The sequence below is a fragment of the Netta rufina genome (assembly GCF_964035555.1).
Source record: "Netta rufina genome assembly, chromosome: 1".
Classification (NCBI taxonomy): Eukaryota; Metazoa; Chordata; class Aves; order Anseriformes; family Anatidae; genus Netta; species Netta rufina.
In genome coordinates, this window is record NC_140123.1 from 182,433,802 (window position 1) to 182,447,210 (window position 13,409).

The window sequence follows — 13,409 nt, forward strand, 5'->3', positions numbered from 1 at the left end:
GCAAAAAAACAAATGTTCTTGTTAGTACATTAAGCATTTTGTTTCTAAGTTAAGGAAACAGAAATGGACAAATGTGGAAAAAAAATGCACAAGTTAAAAATGTAGAACATTAAAGCCTTTAGGCGCTTTTGTATTTGTTCTAAACAGGAAGCGTGTGAGAGAAGTTTACAGGTCAGCAGGTGATTAAAGTGCAAAAAGAATTGAAATTTTACTGTGATGGACAAGCTAAATTATTTCTTTGCTGCGTAGGTTAGACAAATCTGAATACCAGGGCCCTTTCCACAGCATGCATGAAGATTGCTCTCAAAGAGAAGGCACCCTTAGTGTCTGCAACAAATCACTGGGGGCAAATGTTCATGGGAGTTCTGACAGAACTCATGTATGGAATGTTTTAGATACTGTTATGCATAATTATAATTTCGGAGGGGCTAGAAAGCAATAAAAATAATGCTAATTTTTAGAAAGCTTCATGTTGGATTTCCAAACTTAATTTACATTTTCTCTATGCATTGATAAAGAATAAAATTAGTGTATGTGTGAGTAGATACATATTGGCAGAGTCCTTGCGTCATTTTAATAAGAGTTTATGGAAAGCTTCGTTGAGTAGACAAAGAAGGCAAGCCTGATGCAGATGTAGTGGTTTTATAACCCTGCCAGGCATCTGAGCTTCACCACAACTGCTCTCTTACCCTTCTCAAAGGAACAGGGGGAGAAAATACCATAGAAAAGGGCTCAAGGTTGAGAAAAGGACAGGGAAATTGGTCGCAGTTTACTAGCATGAGCAAAACAGTATCTGCATAGGCAGATTAAAACAATTTATCACTAAATAAAAAATAGAACAGAAAAACTAAACACAAACTAAATTTCCCCTATCCACTCTCTTCCACCTCCTCCCCCTCGAGTGGCTCAGGGGAACAGGGAATGGAGGCTACAGTCAGTCCCTAATGCTTTGTCTCTTCAAGAACTGCTCCCACATGGCTCCGTACCACAGGGTCCATCCCCCAGGAGCAAACTGCTCCAGCACGGGTCCCCCACGGGCATCAGCATCCCCCAGACCCCCTGCTCCTGTGTGGGCTCCTCTCCACGGGCTGCAGCTCCGGCCCGGGGCCTGCTCCTGCGGGGGCTCTCCATGGGCCGCAGCCTCCTCCAGGCCACAGCCACCTGCTCCACTAGGGGCTCCTCCTGCAGCTGGGGTCCATTTGCAGCAACTACATCCTCTGAAGTAGCTATTGCTAAGTAGGAAAGTGATTTGGGAGTTTTCTAGGTAATTCTGTGGAAACTGGTTCACTGCTCAGCAGCAGGTCAGACAAGTGCTAAGGATGACTTAGTAGGAAATAAAGAATAGGACAGAAAAATGTGTAAATTGATGGTGTACTTAGGTTTTACTGTAGTGTAAAACTCTGGTCCACCCTTCTACAAAAATGTAGTAAAACTAGGAAAGTCTCACATAGGAGGATCAAAGTAGTCAGTGCTGTGGAATCTGAGAAACGGATGAATTAGTTGGGACTTCTGGCTGGCAAAGATGCAGCTTGGTAAGGATGTAACAGGGATCTATAGGTTTAGGAGTGCTGTCGAAAAGGTTGGATTTTGATAGAAGTAATAGGCAGGTAGTCCAAAATGAAAAAAGGAGCAGCATTTTTGTACTTACTGCATGGTTACATAGTAAAACTTGCCATATAAATTACATGGGTGTAAAAAGTGACTGAAAAATTAATAGCAGTAAAGTATACGGAGGTGTAAAATGTGGCAGTAACACACCCAGAACAAAAACTCTCAAAAGACTGGTCAGTAGAAATTACAAGAGGTATATAGCAAAGGAAGCATTCCTGTATGGCTATGACAGTCCTACAGTGTTTTGGCATACCCTAATGATTGCTGTGTGATACAAGTCACTACATCAGGTGAGCCTTTGGCATTAAGCAGTGCAGCTGTTCCTAGTTTCATCTCAATGCTCAGGTATTTGGGTGAATTTTTAGGATTAGAAGGTATACCACAAGCTGAGAACGAAGTCTGCTGAGAGAACAAAATGTGATCTGCGCCTTGTAGACAGTATTGTCTGTATTTTTAAGAAGCTTTTAAGAAACAACATTTTTGCCTCAGTTGTCAGTTTTATTTATTCTAGGACTGAAATGAAAAAGAGGAAATATATTTATGCTTCCTGCTCTAAAAATCCTGCTAGGTTGTCTTTCTGACTAGCATGGAATAATTTGCATTCTTGTCTTCTTTATTGAGCTTTGCAAAGTGTTGTTCAACTGCATACAGTGAAAATTAGAAATTCTGAGGATTTTTTTTTTTTTTTTTTCTTTTTCTGTTCCTCCTCACCATGGAAGTAATGTGAACTTGCTTTTCTTGGAGAGTTTTGTTTTGGTTGGTTGGTTGTGGGTTTTTTTCTTTCTTTTTTTTTTTTTTTTTCCCTCCTCATTTCCCACCTCATCCTGCTAGAATGTCTGGTCCATGCACTTTTTTTGTTCAATAGATATGACAAGTGACAAAAGTGGGATCCAGGCGGTCTTAGCCTTGACAGCAGAGGGTTCAGTTTTGCAAGCACAGTAAAAATCTCTGAGAAGCAGAACTGCAAGAGGGATAAGAGAGTGACTTTTTATGCACTTTATGTTAATAATTGAATTTAGTCCACTGTGTATGAATACTGTCTCTGCAATTTTGTTGCTCTTTCTAGGATTGCTTAAAAGTTTTTAAGTGTAACGTAACTAAAGCAAGAAAAATGCCACCCTTCAATATATCTGTAATGAATTACAAGAACATTCCTTTAGCATTTCCAGATGCATATCTTGCTTTTACACGCATGTGATGTTCTGTAAAGACAAGCAGCTCTTTCCTCTAGATATATCTCATATTTAGGAGCAGTTTGAGTATGCTAAAATTGCCAAAAAGTTGCATGATTCGTTGTAGACTTGTGCTTGCATGCATCACAACTTACATTTTAGAATAACCAATAGTCTCCTATATTATTTCATAAGAGATTTAAATTATTTTTAATAAACATGACATTATCCATTTGCTAACTTATTTCCTTTTTGCTATTTTCTTTTTCTACTAAAAAAAATCCCTAAAGTATTGAAAAAAAAATAGCATATCACAACTCAATTAGAGAAACACTCGCCTCATGGCTGTACAAGAAATCTACCAAATTCAGTAGAAAATGAAGAATAATGTTAAGATCCACTGCCGGTTTTAATATTTTTAAAGCCCATACATATTTTTAATATGTACATTGTGTTGTGACTGCTTTGTGCCTTTTTAAAATAAAAGATAAAAAAGTATCCAGCAACATCACATACATTAAATCAGATGCATATGTCTACTTTTATGAAACTGGTTACTTCCAATTAAGAAAAGTTTTACTGAAGTTTAAGAGTACAATGATAGGATTTCTTAAACTAAATAATGTAGATTCAATTGTTCAGCTACAATTTTGTGTATTTTTTCCTAAAAATAATAATAAAAAAGGAAGGAATCCTAAGTACATTTTGTTGTGGAATACAGATTTGTTTCTTAGGTGGACAGTTAATGTCATTTTCCTAATCAGGATAACACTTTTTTATGGAAAAATAAATAATAGTTATACTGTATTTTTACGCATGAGAATGGGTAGAACAGAAATAGGCAGCAATATGAAGATAATTCTATAGTGTTTCCACTTGCAAAATTGTGGCCCTGTTTTCAAAGCAAGTTTTATTTTTTCTTCTCAGGAAAAGACATGTGGGATAGATATTTGGAAAAAGTTTGCAAGCCTGAGTATAGTTAAATGCTGGAAGTGGTCAGTCAGGGAGGTGCTATGGAATTAGGGAATCCTTTCTTTTCAGAAATACAGGAATATTTTTCCGTCTTGATTAATGAAATGTTTATACAGCTCATATTATTATTATTATTATTATTATTATTATTATTATTATTATTATTTTATTCTGGTCGGTGTAAAATTACATTTGCATTTCGGGGGGGAGGTAAAAAGTGCTTGTCATATTTAAAAATTGTTTCTATAAATGTTCAGTGATGTGGTTTGCTTGAAAAGGTGACAAGTTGGAGTGTTTCTCTGCTCCGAATTCATTTGGGTATGGTATTCTTGATTTAAATCTTTTTTAAGATGTGTTTAAGTTTTCTGTCCTGTTATCTGGGGCTTAACTGAATAAGTTTTTTAAAGAAAGCACATTCTATAGATGGATGTCTATATTCAATAGCTGAAGGAACTCACAATGAAAAGGCATGTGTTCCTTAGTTAGTCATGTATAGAAAAGAAAAATGGTTCTGCAGACAGCAACGTTGGCCAAGCACTTATTTTAATTTACAAAGGTCTACCATACATTTCCCATGAGTCTTCCTGATAGTCTAATACACTCAGAATGGCTAAGGAACTAGGAAATAAACAAAGTTAAATAGGAATCATTTTAAAATTACCTCCTCCCCCCCCCCCCCCCCCCCCAATCGAATTTATATATTTATCATTTTAATCCAGAGTATAAATTTTCTTAGATGCTGACTTAAAGCATGTTTTTGCACATAGAGGAGCTGATTTCATAAGTACTGGTTACTCTCTCTAACACCGTTGGTTGTTCTTGTAAGACATAACTACAATGTAAATGTGCACTGGGAACACAACTCAGTGAAGAAGAAACCCCAGAACAGGCAAACAAAAGACGATTCTCAAAAGCAAAAGTGAGAAAAAATCCAACTTGAAGATGTTTTGGTTAGTATCTCAATTAATGCTCAAGATTTACCAACTCTCAAGTACTTTTCATCTGGAAAGTGCTTTCCAAACACTCACCTACTGCTATTTACTTAAAGACCTCTGTTAAGGGGTGAAAAGAATGCCTCTTGGGAATGCCTCTGGGAATGTCTCTTTATGGAGGCTGACAAGTATGTTGATAGCAAAGATTCTAAATTTTCCTTTCCCCTATTGTTTAAATCTTAATATCTACACTTATGAAGGAAGAAATAATCTAAATATATTGTTTATAATTGTATGAACACATTATAAAACTGTGACATGTTTTCATATGATGGTATGATTCTAAACTAACCCCAAATATTCTCTGTAAACATCTTTCTAAAGTCTGTTTAAAACAAGTATATTAGCTATCAGCCTTCTGTACATTTTATTACTTTTCTGTTTTTGCACTACCTGGTTTTACCTTATTTTCCAAAACAAAGTCTCTTCAATATACTTTAGTTTTAAAAGTGCATTGAAACATAGCAGTATAGTGATTGATTTAAACACAGAAATAAGAGCTTACTCAGCTACTTCATTCTGTATTTCACAGGGATTCCGAGCTGGTTATACTTTGGTTATATTGTAATTTTTGCAAAATTGAATCCTAAGAACAATGGCTTTAGCAGAATATGAATAATGTAGAATAATGTATTCATTGGAGCCATAACCTATTTATGACATTGGGGTACCTCTATAATTCAAGAAATATAACAAAACAGCCCACAAAAAAGACAACCCCCTAAAACCCAGTAATCAAACAATGAATAAAAATGCTTCTATTCGCTTTTCAGTCCCACTGGACTATGATGAATAGGTATAAAGTGTACATAACGGCAGCAAAACATTTAAAATCTATCAGACCTGAAAAACATCTTGCTTTTTCAACAGGCCCTCACTTGGAATACTAGTTTGATCTCAATGGTTAGGATCACACACTGACAATACGATGCTTGGATGCTCGGCTTCCTCCCAGCCTTATCACAGCAGCTCAGCATGATGTCCCTCCCTCCCTCCCTCAGTTTCAGCTTTCAAGCCACTTCCTCTCAGCCCACTGAACATAGCCGTCAGGCACGTTTTGAGTAAGTTTTTCAGTTCAATAGATCAGAGTTGAGAGACAGTGTAGTGACTGTGTGGGGCAGGACACAAAAAGCTCATCAGTCCTCATGCCAGCTGCAATGGAGACTTTCTGTGTGGCCTTCTTCACTATTTATTTATTCTGGTGATTGCTTTCTCTAGCAATAAAACCAGTTAAACTTAATTTTTGACTTTAAAATTTTGTCTTTTTTTTTTTTTTTTAACTCTTTACTTTTAGAAATATCACCTAGATTAGTTTGTCAAGAGTCAGTGCATAAACGATGTAATGTACTCAAAGGTACTGGCTTTCTACAGTAACTTCTATGCCATAGTGGTTCCTATTATCTTGTCCTGCTATAATCATGCTACAGTAGTTACTGAATAGTTAGATCAATAATTTCAGAAGTATATCATTGTCTTTTTCTGCTCGTCCGTAAGAATGACAAAACACCATGTCCTGTATCTCCACATATTCTACTTTCTTGTATAATAATTTCTCACATACATGTGAAATATCTCAATGAGCACCCCAGCTGAAATATCTCAACATCCTTACTGGCCCATTTACTGACCCATTCTGATGGCACCACCATAATGCAACAAAATGGAATGAACTGTTATGTATTGTAGAGAAATAATGGCTACTCTTTATGGGGCTGGAAAGATGTATGGATGCCTTGGGAGGCACAGGTGAGCATGTAGTCATCACATATCTTCTGCATGATGTGGTTGTCTTAAAACTCTTCTTGCTAACAGAAGTGCTCTGTTAAACTAGTACCCATCAGTACAAAGTCTTTCAACAGAAATAAATGAATAAATAAATAAATAAATAAATAAATAAATAAGATGTTCTCTTGTGCCTGAAACACCCACACGTGTGAGCCCACCCACTGAAGTCAGTGGAGGCCATAATGTGGTTTAAGTTGTACATCTGTGTAGTCATTTACTTGTGGTGGTTTTACCTCCACCCCTTATTCCATAACATTTGTGTCACACTCAGATCCCCATACTTTAGCATACAAGCATTCTCATCATTATCCCTTGTCCTTTAACAGGACAAGGATTTAACAGGACAGGATTAATAGGCAGATGTATCTTTTCATTCCATAGGTCTTTCTTGGAAAATGTTCATAAGAACTGTTGATGATTAGGTCTTCATCTGCCAAAGTGGCCACTCAAGGCAGGCGGAGTTGGATGTCTGGACACCAGCACCAGCTTAGCTCAAGTCCTTGTTGCACTGCCCGGCTCCTTGCAAAGTTGACCTGTCGTTGATCCTACAGCATCTTCCTACAACATATAACTTAGATTATAGATTAGTTTTCTCTCAATGTCAAATCTCCTTGAGGCACACACTTGATATCCCCATTCTTTTGCATGACCCACCAGGTATACCCTGGTCCTTGGGCGAAGACAATCCCACGAGTGGGTTTGCCTTTTCCCGAGGCAGGAGCAACCCACACTGCCTTCCCCATCCACCTTCCTATATGCACTACGGGAACCTTAGCTCCTTTCACAGTGTGTAGGGGTTTTGTTTCGGCAGGACCAGCACGGCTGTCAGACCCCCTATTGTTAACTAGCCAAGTGGCTTCTGGTAGATTTGTGTCCCATTGTTTCCACGTCCCAGCACCTAATGCTCGTAACATAGTCTTTAACAGTCCATTGTACCTCTCAACCTTCCCAGAGGCTTGTGGGTGGTAAGGGATGTGGTACACCCACTCAATACCATGCCTCTTTGCCCAGGAGGTAACAAGATTGTTTCGGAAATGACTCCCATTGTCAGACTCAATTCTCTCTGGTGTACCATGACGCCACAATACTTGTCTTTCCAGGCCCAAGATAGTGTTTCGGGCTGTGGCATGGTTTACAGGGTATGTTTCCAGCCACCCAGTAGTTGCTTCTACCATGGTGAGTATGTACCGTTTGCCTTGGCGAGTTTTTGGGAGTGGTCCGATATAGTCAATTTGCCAGGCCTCACCATATTGAAACCCTAACCATCTCCCCCTGTTCCAGGGAGATTTTACCTTCATGGCTTTCTTGATTGCAGCACAGGTCTCACACTCATGGGTAACCTGTGTGATTACTGTACTGGGGCAAACCAAGATTTAGTGATCAAAATGTCTGAAATATTTGGCACCTTGAAAGTTGTAGGTATCTGAGTGTATTATTTTGTATGCATACAGTAGAGGAGACACTACATATACATACATATTGTTTTGGCAAGAGACTTCCATTCATTTCCCTGCTGCCAAAAAATATCAGAGGACTGATCAACATTGAAGACACTGGGGCAGCCATTCCAAAGGCTGTGTTTGGGACATGCAGCACAGAAGGGGTGGTGGTGTGGCTCTCTATATTAAAGAATCTTTCGATGTTGTGGAACTCGAGGCTGGGAATTACAAGGTTGAGTCCCTATCGGTGGGAAGGCCAACAAGGTTAGCATCCTGGTCGGGGTCTGTTATAGACCGCTGAACCAGGATGAGGAGACGGTTGAGGAGTTCTACAGGCAGCTGACAGAAGTTGCGAAATCATCGGCGCTTGTTCTCGTGGGGGACTTCAACTTTCCTGACATATCCTGGAAACACAACACAGCCCAGAGAAAGCAATCTAGGAGATTTCTGGAGAGCATGGAAGATAGTTTCCTGATGTAGCTGGTTAGTGAGCCTACCAGGGGTGGCGCCCCGCTAGACCTTCTCTTCACAAACAGAGAAGGACTGGTGGAGGATGTGATTGTCGGGAGCTGTCTTGGGCAGAATGACCACAAAATGGTGGAGTTCACTATTTTTGGCGAGGCCAGGAAGGGGACCAGTAAAACCGCTGTATTGGACTTTCGGAGGGCTGACTTTGAGCTGCTCAGGACACTAGTTGGTGGAGTCCCTTGGGAGGCGGTTCTGAAGGGCAGAGGAGTCCAGGAAGGCTGGGCGCTCTTCAAGAGGGAAATCTTAATGGCGCAGGAGCGGTCTGTCCCCACATGCCCAAAGACAAGCCGGTGTGCAAGAAGACCAGCCTGGCTCAACAGAGAGTTGCAGCTTGAGCTTAGGAGAAAAAAGAGGGTTTCTAATCTTTGGAGAAAAGGGTGGGCCACTGAGGAGGACTATAAGGATGTTGCGAGGCTGTGCAGGGTCAAAATTAGAAAGGCCAAAGCTCATCTGGAGCTCAATCTGGCTACTGCTGTCAAAGACAACAAAAAATCTTTTTACAAATACATCAACGCAAAACGGAGGACTAAGGAGAATCTCCATCCTTTACTGGATGCGGGGGGAAACCTAGTTACAAGAGTTGAGGAAAAGGCAGAGGTGCTTAATGCCTTCTTTGCCTCAGTCTTTAGTGGCAATACCGGTTGTTCTCTGGATACCCAGTACCCTGAGCTGGTGGAAGGGGATGGGGAGCAGAATGTGACCCTCACTATCCATGAGGAAATGGTTGGTGACCTGCTACGGCACTTGGATGTATGCAAGTCGATGGGGCCAGATGGGATCCACCCAAAGGTACTGAGAGAACTGGTGGAGGAGCTGGCCAAGCTGCTTTCCATCATTTATCAGCAGTCCTGGCTATCGGGGGAGGTCTCAGTTGACTGGTGGCTAGCAAACGTGACGCCCATCTACAAGAAGGGCCGGAGGGCAGACCCGGGAAACTACAGGCCTGTCAGTTTGACCTCAGTGCCAGGGAAGCTCATGGAGCAGATTATCTTGTGTCATCACGCGGCACTTACAGGGCAAGCAGGCGATCAGGCCCAGTCAGCATGGGTTTATGAAAGGGAGGTCCTGCTTGACAAACCTGATCTCCTTCTGTGACAAAGTGACGTGCTTGGTGGATGAGGGAAAGGCTGTGGATGTGGTCTACCTTGACTTCAGCAAGGCTTTTGACACTGTCTCCCACAGCATTCTCCTCAAGAAACTGGCTGCTCTTGGCTTGGACCGGCACACGCTTCATTGGGTTAGAAACTGGCTGGATAGCCAGGCCCAAAGAGCTGTGGTGAATGAAGTCAAATCCAGTTGGAGGCCGGTCACTAGTGGCATTCCCCAGGGCTCAGTGCTGGGGCCGGTCCTCTTTAATATCTTCATCGATGATCTGGATGAGGGCATTGAGTGCACCCTCAGTAAGTTTGCAGATGACACCAAGTTAGGTGTGTGTGTCGATCTGCTTGAGGGTAGGAAGGCTCTGCAGGAGGATCTGGATAGGCTGGACCCATGGGCTGAGGTCAATTGTATGAAGTTCAACAAGGCCAAGTGCCAGGTTCTGCACCTGGGGCGCAATAACCCCAAGCAGAGCTACAGGCTGGGAGAGGAATGGTTGGAAAGCTGCCTGGCAGAGAAGGACCTGGGAGTATTGGTTGATAGTCGGCTGAATATGAGCCAGCAGTGTGCTCAGGTGGCCAAGAAGGCCAACAGCATCCTGGCTTGTATAAGAAGCAGTGTGGCCAGCAGGGCTAGGGAGGTGATCATCCCCCTGTACTCAGCTCTGGTGAGGCCACACTTCGAGTACTGTGTTCAGTTTTGGGCCCCTCGCTACAAGAAGGACATCGAGGTGCTCGAGCGAGTCCAGAGAAGGGCGACGAAGCTGGTGAGGGGTCTGGAGAACAAGTCCTACGAGGAGCGGCTGAGGGAGCTGGGCTTGTTCAGCCTGGAGGAGGCTCAGAGGCGACCTTATTGCTCTCTATAGGTACCTCAAGGGAGGCTGTAGCGAGGTGGGGGTTGGTCTGTTCTCCCACGTGCCTGGTGACAGGATGAGGTGGAAAGGGCTAAAGTTGCACCAGGGGAGTTTTAGGTTGGATTTTAGGAAGAACTTCTTTACCGAAAGGGTTGTTAGGCACTGGAACGGGCTGCCCAGGGAAGTGGTGGAGTCACCATCTCTGGAGGTCTTTAAAAGACGTTTAGATGTAGAGCTTAGGGATATGGTTTAGTGGAGGACTTGTTAGTGTTAGGTCAGAGGTTGGACTCAATGATCTTGAGGTCTCTTCCAACCTAGAAATTCTGTGATTCTGTGATTCTGTGAGTGGTATCTGCAAAGCAATCATTCTGCTAAAGAAAGAATGTTCCTGATTATTGGAGCAATGAAAAGGAACAGAAGAAAATAAAGTTTAAGGAATTTAGGGAATTAATAGAAAAATAAGTGTTTATGGACCAAGGAGCATAATTGTATTTTTCTCTCTCATCATGTACAAGTTGGTTTATTCAAAACAGATCTTGCTCCTAAACTTGAGGGCACCTGTATAAAAAAATAAAAAAGCATGGTGCTTGGGGATGACTCATGAATTTTCCAGATACCTCAGCTTTTCTCATTTTCTGGACTGCTTTGAGTCCGCTCGTGCTGTAGAACAGAAGAAGAAAAGATTTTAAATACTCTACTGGTCTTGATACCCACATGGTGAGGCCAAGCTAAAATGAAAAAGGAACATAGCAATGAAATAATGTATTTTACACAAAAATAGAGGAAAGACATTTTGATGGGATCTGGGGGTATAACATTTGAATTCTATATTGGAACAGAAACTAGAGCAATTCATTATTGAAAGAAAGAAAGAAAGAAAGAAAGAAAGAAAGAAAGAAAGAAAGAAAGAAAGAAAGAAAGAAAGAAAGAAAGAAAGAAAGAAAGAAAGAAAGAAAGAAAGAAAGAAAGAAAGAAAGAAAGAAAGAAAGGAAAAGGAAATAGAAAATGCAGAATGCTAAAGCTTAGAAATAAGTGTTTTCAATGCTTCTCTTCCCTCTGTTAAAATGCTCTTACAGACTGGTTCTGTCCTTCACATTCACTGTTTTCCTTCCACAGCTCAGAGACTGGTTTACATGTTCCAGACATTTCCCCTGTTAGGCAGCTATTTAGGATTGTTCTGCTGTCCCCTTGGACGCCTGCCTGCATGATCACTCATTCCTCTTTGTAGTAGCCCTCTTTGTAGAGCAGGTAAGCTCACCACTTGCTGCCAGTCTCCACCCTGTCTCCTTCAGTGTTGTGGCTGCTTTTCTGAGCATGTGCTGGGTGTAGAGGAGGGTGTTCCAGTCTGTAGAGCAGTCGCTGACCAGTTCAGTCCATTGCAAACATCATTTGAGCAGGCAAGGAGAGGCTAGGATGAAGTCAATGACATCAGTATTCTCTACTTCTTTACACTGGTCATTTCATTACATTTTGCCTGAACATAAACAGCTAGGAAGAATGGAGATACTGCTCTGCAGCACACAAAGCCCATTCAGGGCTCTTCCACAAGTGAAAGATAGTGAGCAGCTCTGCTTACAGCAAATGTAGTGACAAAGTAGAAAAGTATTTGTGTAAATACTTTTTCATATAACAAGACCAGAGAAAATAACTATGGGGAAAAAAAAAAAAAAAAAAAGTAAGAAGGATCTGGACCACCTGAAAAAAGAGATTATTCACCATGTTAGAAGAAGAGAATGATTTTGAGAGAAGACAGCTGTCATTAGAAAAAGTTTGTAGGAAGAAACAGGAGGACAGAAATTCAAATGTTCTCACCTCTACAGCTGAGAGGCAGGCCCAGAGGGAGGAAAAGACATTCTCTTTGAATTGCAGGAGTTGGCTGACTAATACATCCAATACTGTCTCCTCTGTGTCTCTCCAGCTCACTATTGCCAGGGTGCTGGCATACAGCTCTCTGTATAAACTTTGACCACACCACCTGCACTCTCTGGACTTCAGGTCTCTGGATGCCTGGTTGTTGTTCAGGTCACTACAGATCAGCTCCAACAATGGCTAATTCCCTCAGGTACTGGTTACCTCCCTCCACGGTGGTCTACTTGTCTTGGTAATTTGCAAGACTTACCTTGGACGGGTACCCTTCTTTCACACTCAACAGGAGCTGAGGACTTTTGCCCCTTTTCCGATCCTTTGCCTGATGACTTTGTCCCTGGCAAGGGATTCCAGCTGCTGGGCATCCTTGCCCTCTAATTCCTATTAGCCCCTGTATCCCAGCACCAGAGCAAGCAGCTGATAACATGCTCCCCTTGATGACAGCTGAAATCTATTCGCATATCATGCAGTTCATTCAGGGTCAGGGATCAGGTCTTCTCTTTCTCATTCATGATTTCTGTCTCTTTCTCCTCATCTTGTGACTGCTGTGCAGGTGGAGGAATGGGCTTCCTCCTCTGATTCTTCCTCCTGTTTCCCCTTAGGAGAAGCTTCTTCCTCCCTTGCTAAATAAATTCCCTTAAACTTCCAATGTTTCTTCTTGACTGTAATCGAGGGCTGGGTTTCCGGTTTAGCCACAGTGTCTGTTGGTTTGTCTTCAGATCCAGAAGGTGCTCTTCCCCTTGCATGTGCTGAATAGCATTGAATAGTGCTGCGAAGGCCCAGGCCAGGCCCCAGCACAGTGTGATGAGCTGTGTTCCCTGCCAACTTCTTGTGCACCCCTGCCTACCTTCTGGGTAGGGAGGGAGAAGCAGAAAAGACCTTGACGCTGTGTAAGCACTACTCAGCCATAACTAAAACATTGGTGTGTTACCAGCACTGTTTTCATTACAGACCTAAACCACAGCACCATACCAGCTACTAGGAAGAAAATGAACTTCATCCCAGTCAAAACCAGCACAACTTGAAGTTTCAAAACAAGAGGCATCCGCAAGATGACAGAAAAGAGATGTCTACTGTCACAGAATCATGTGAA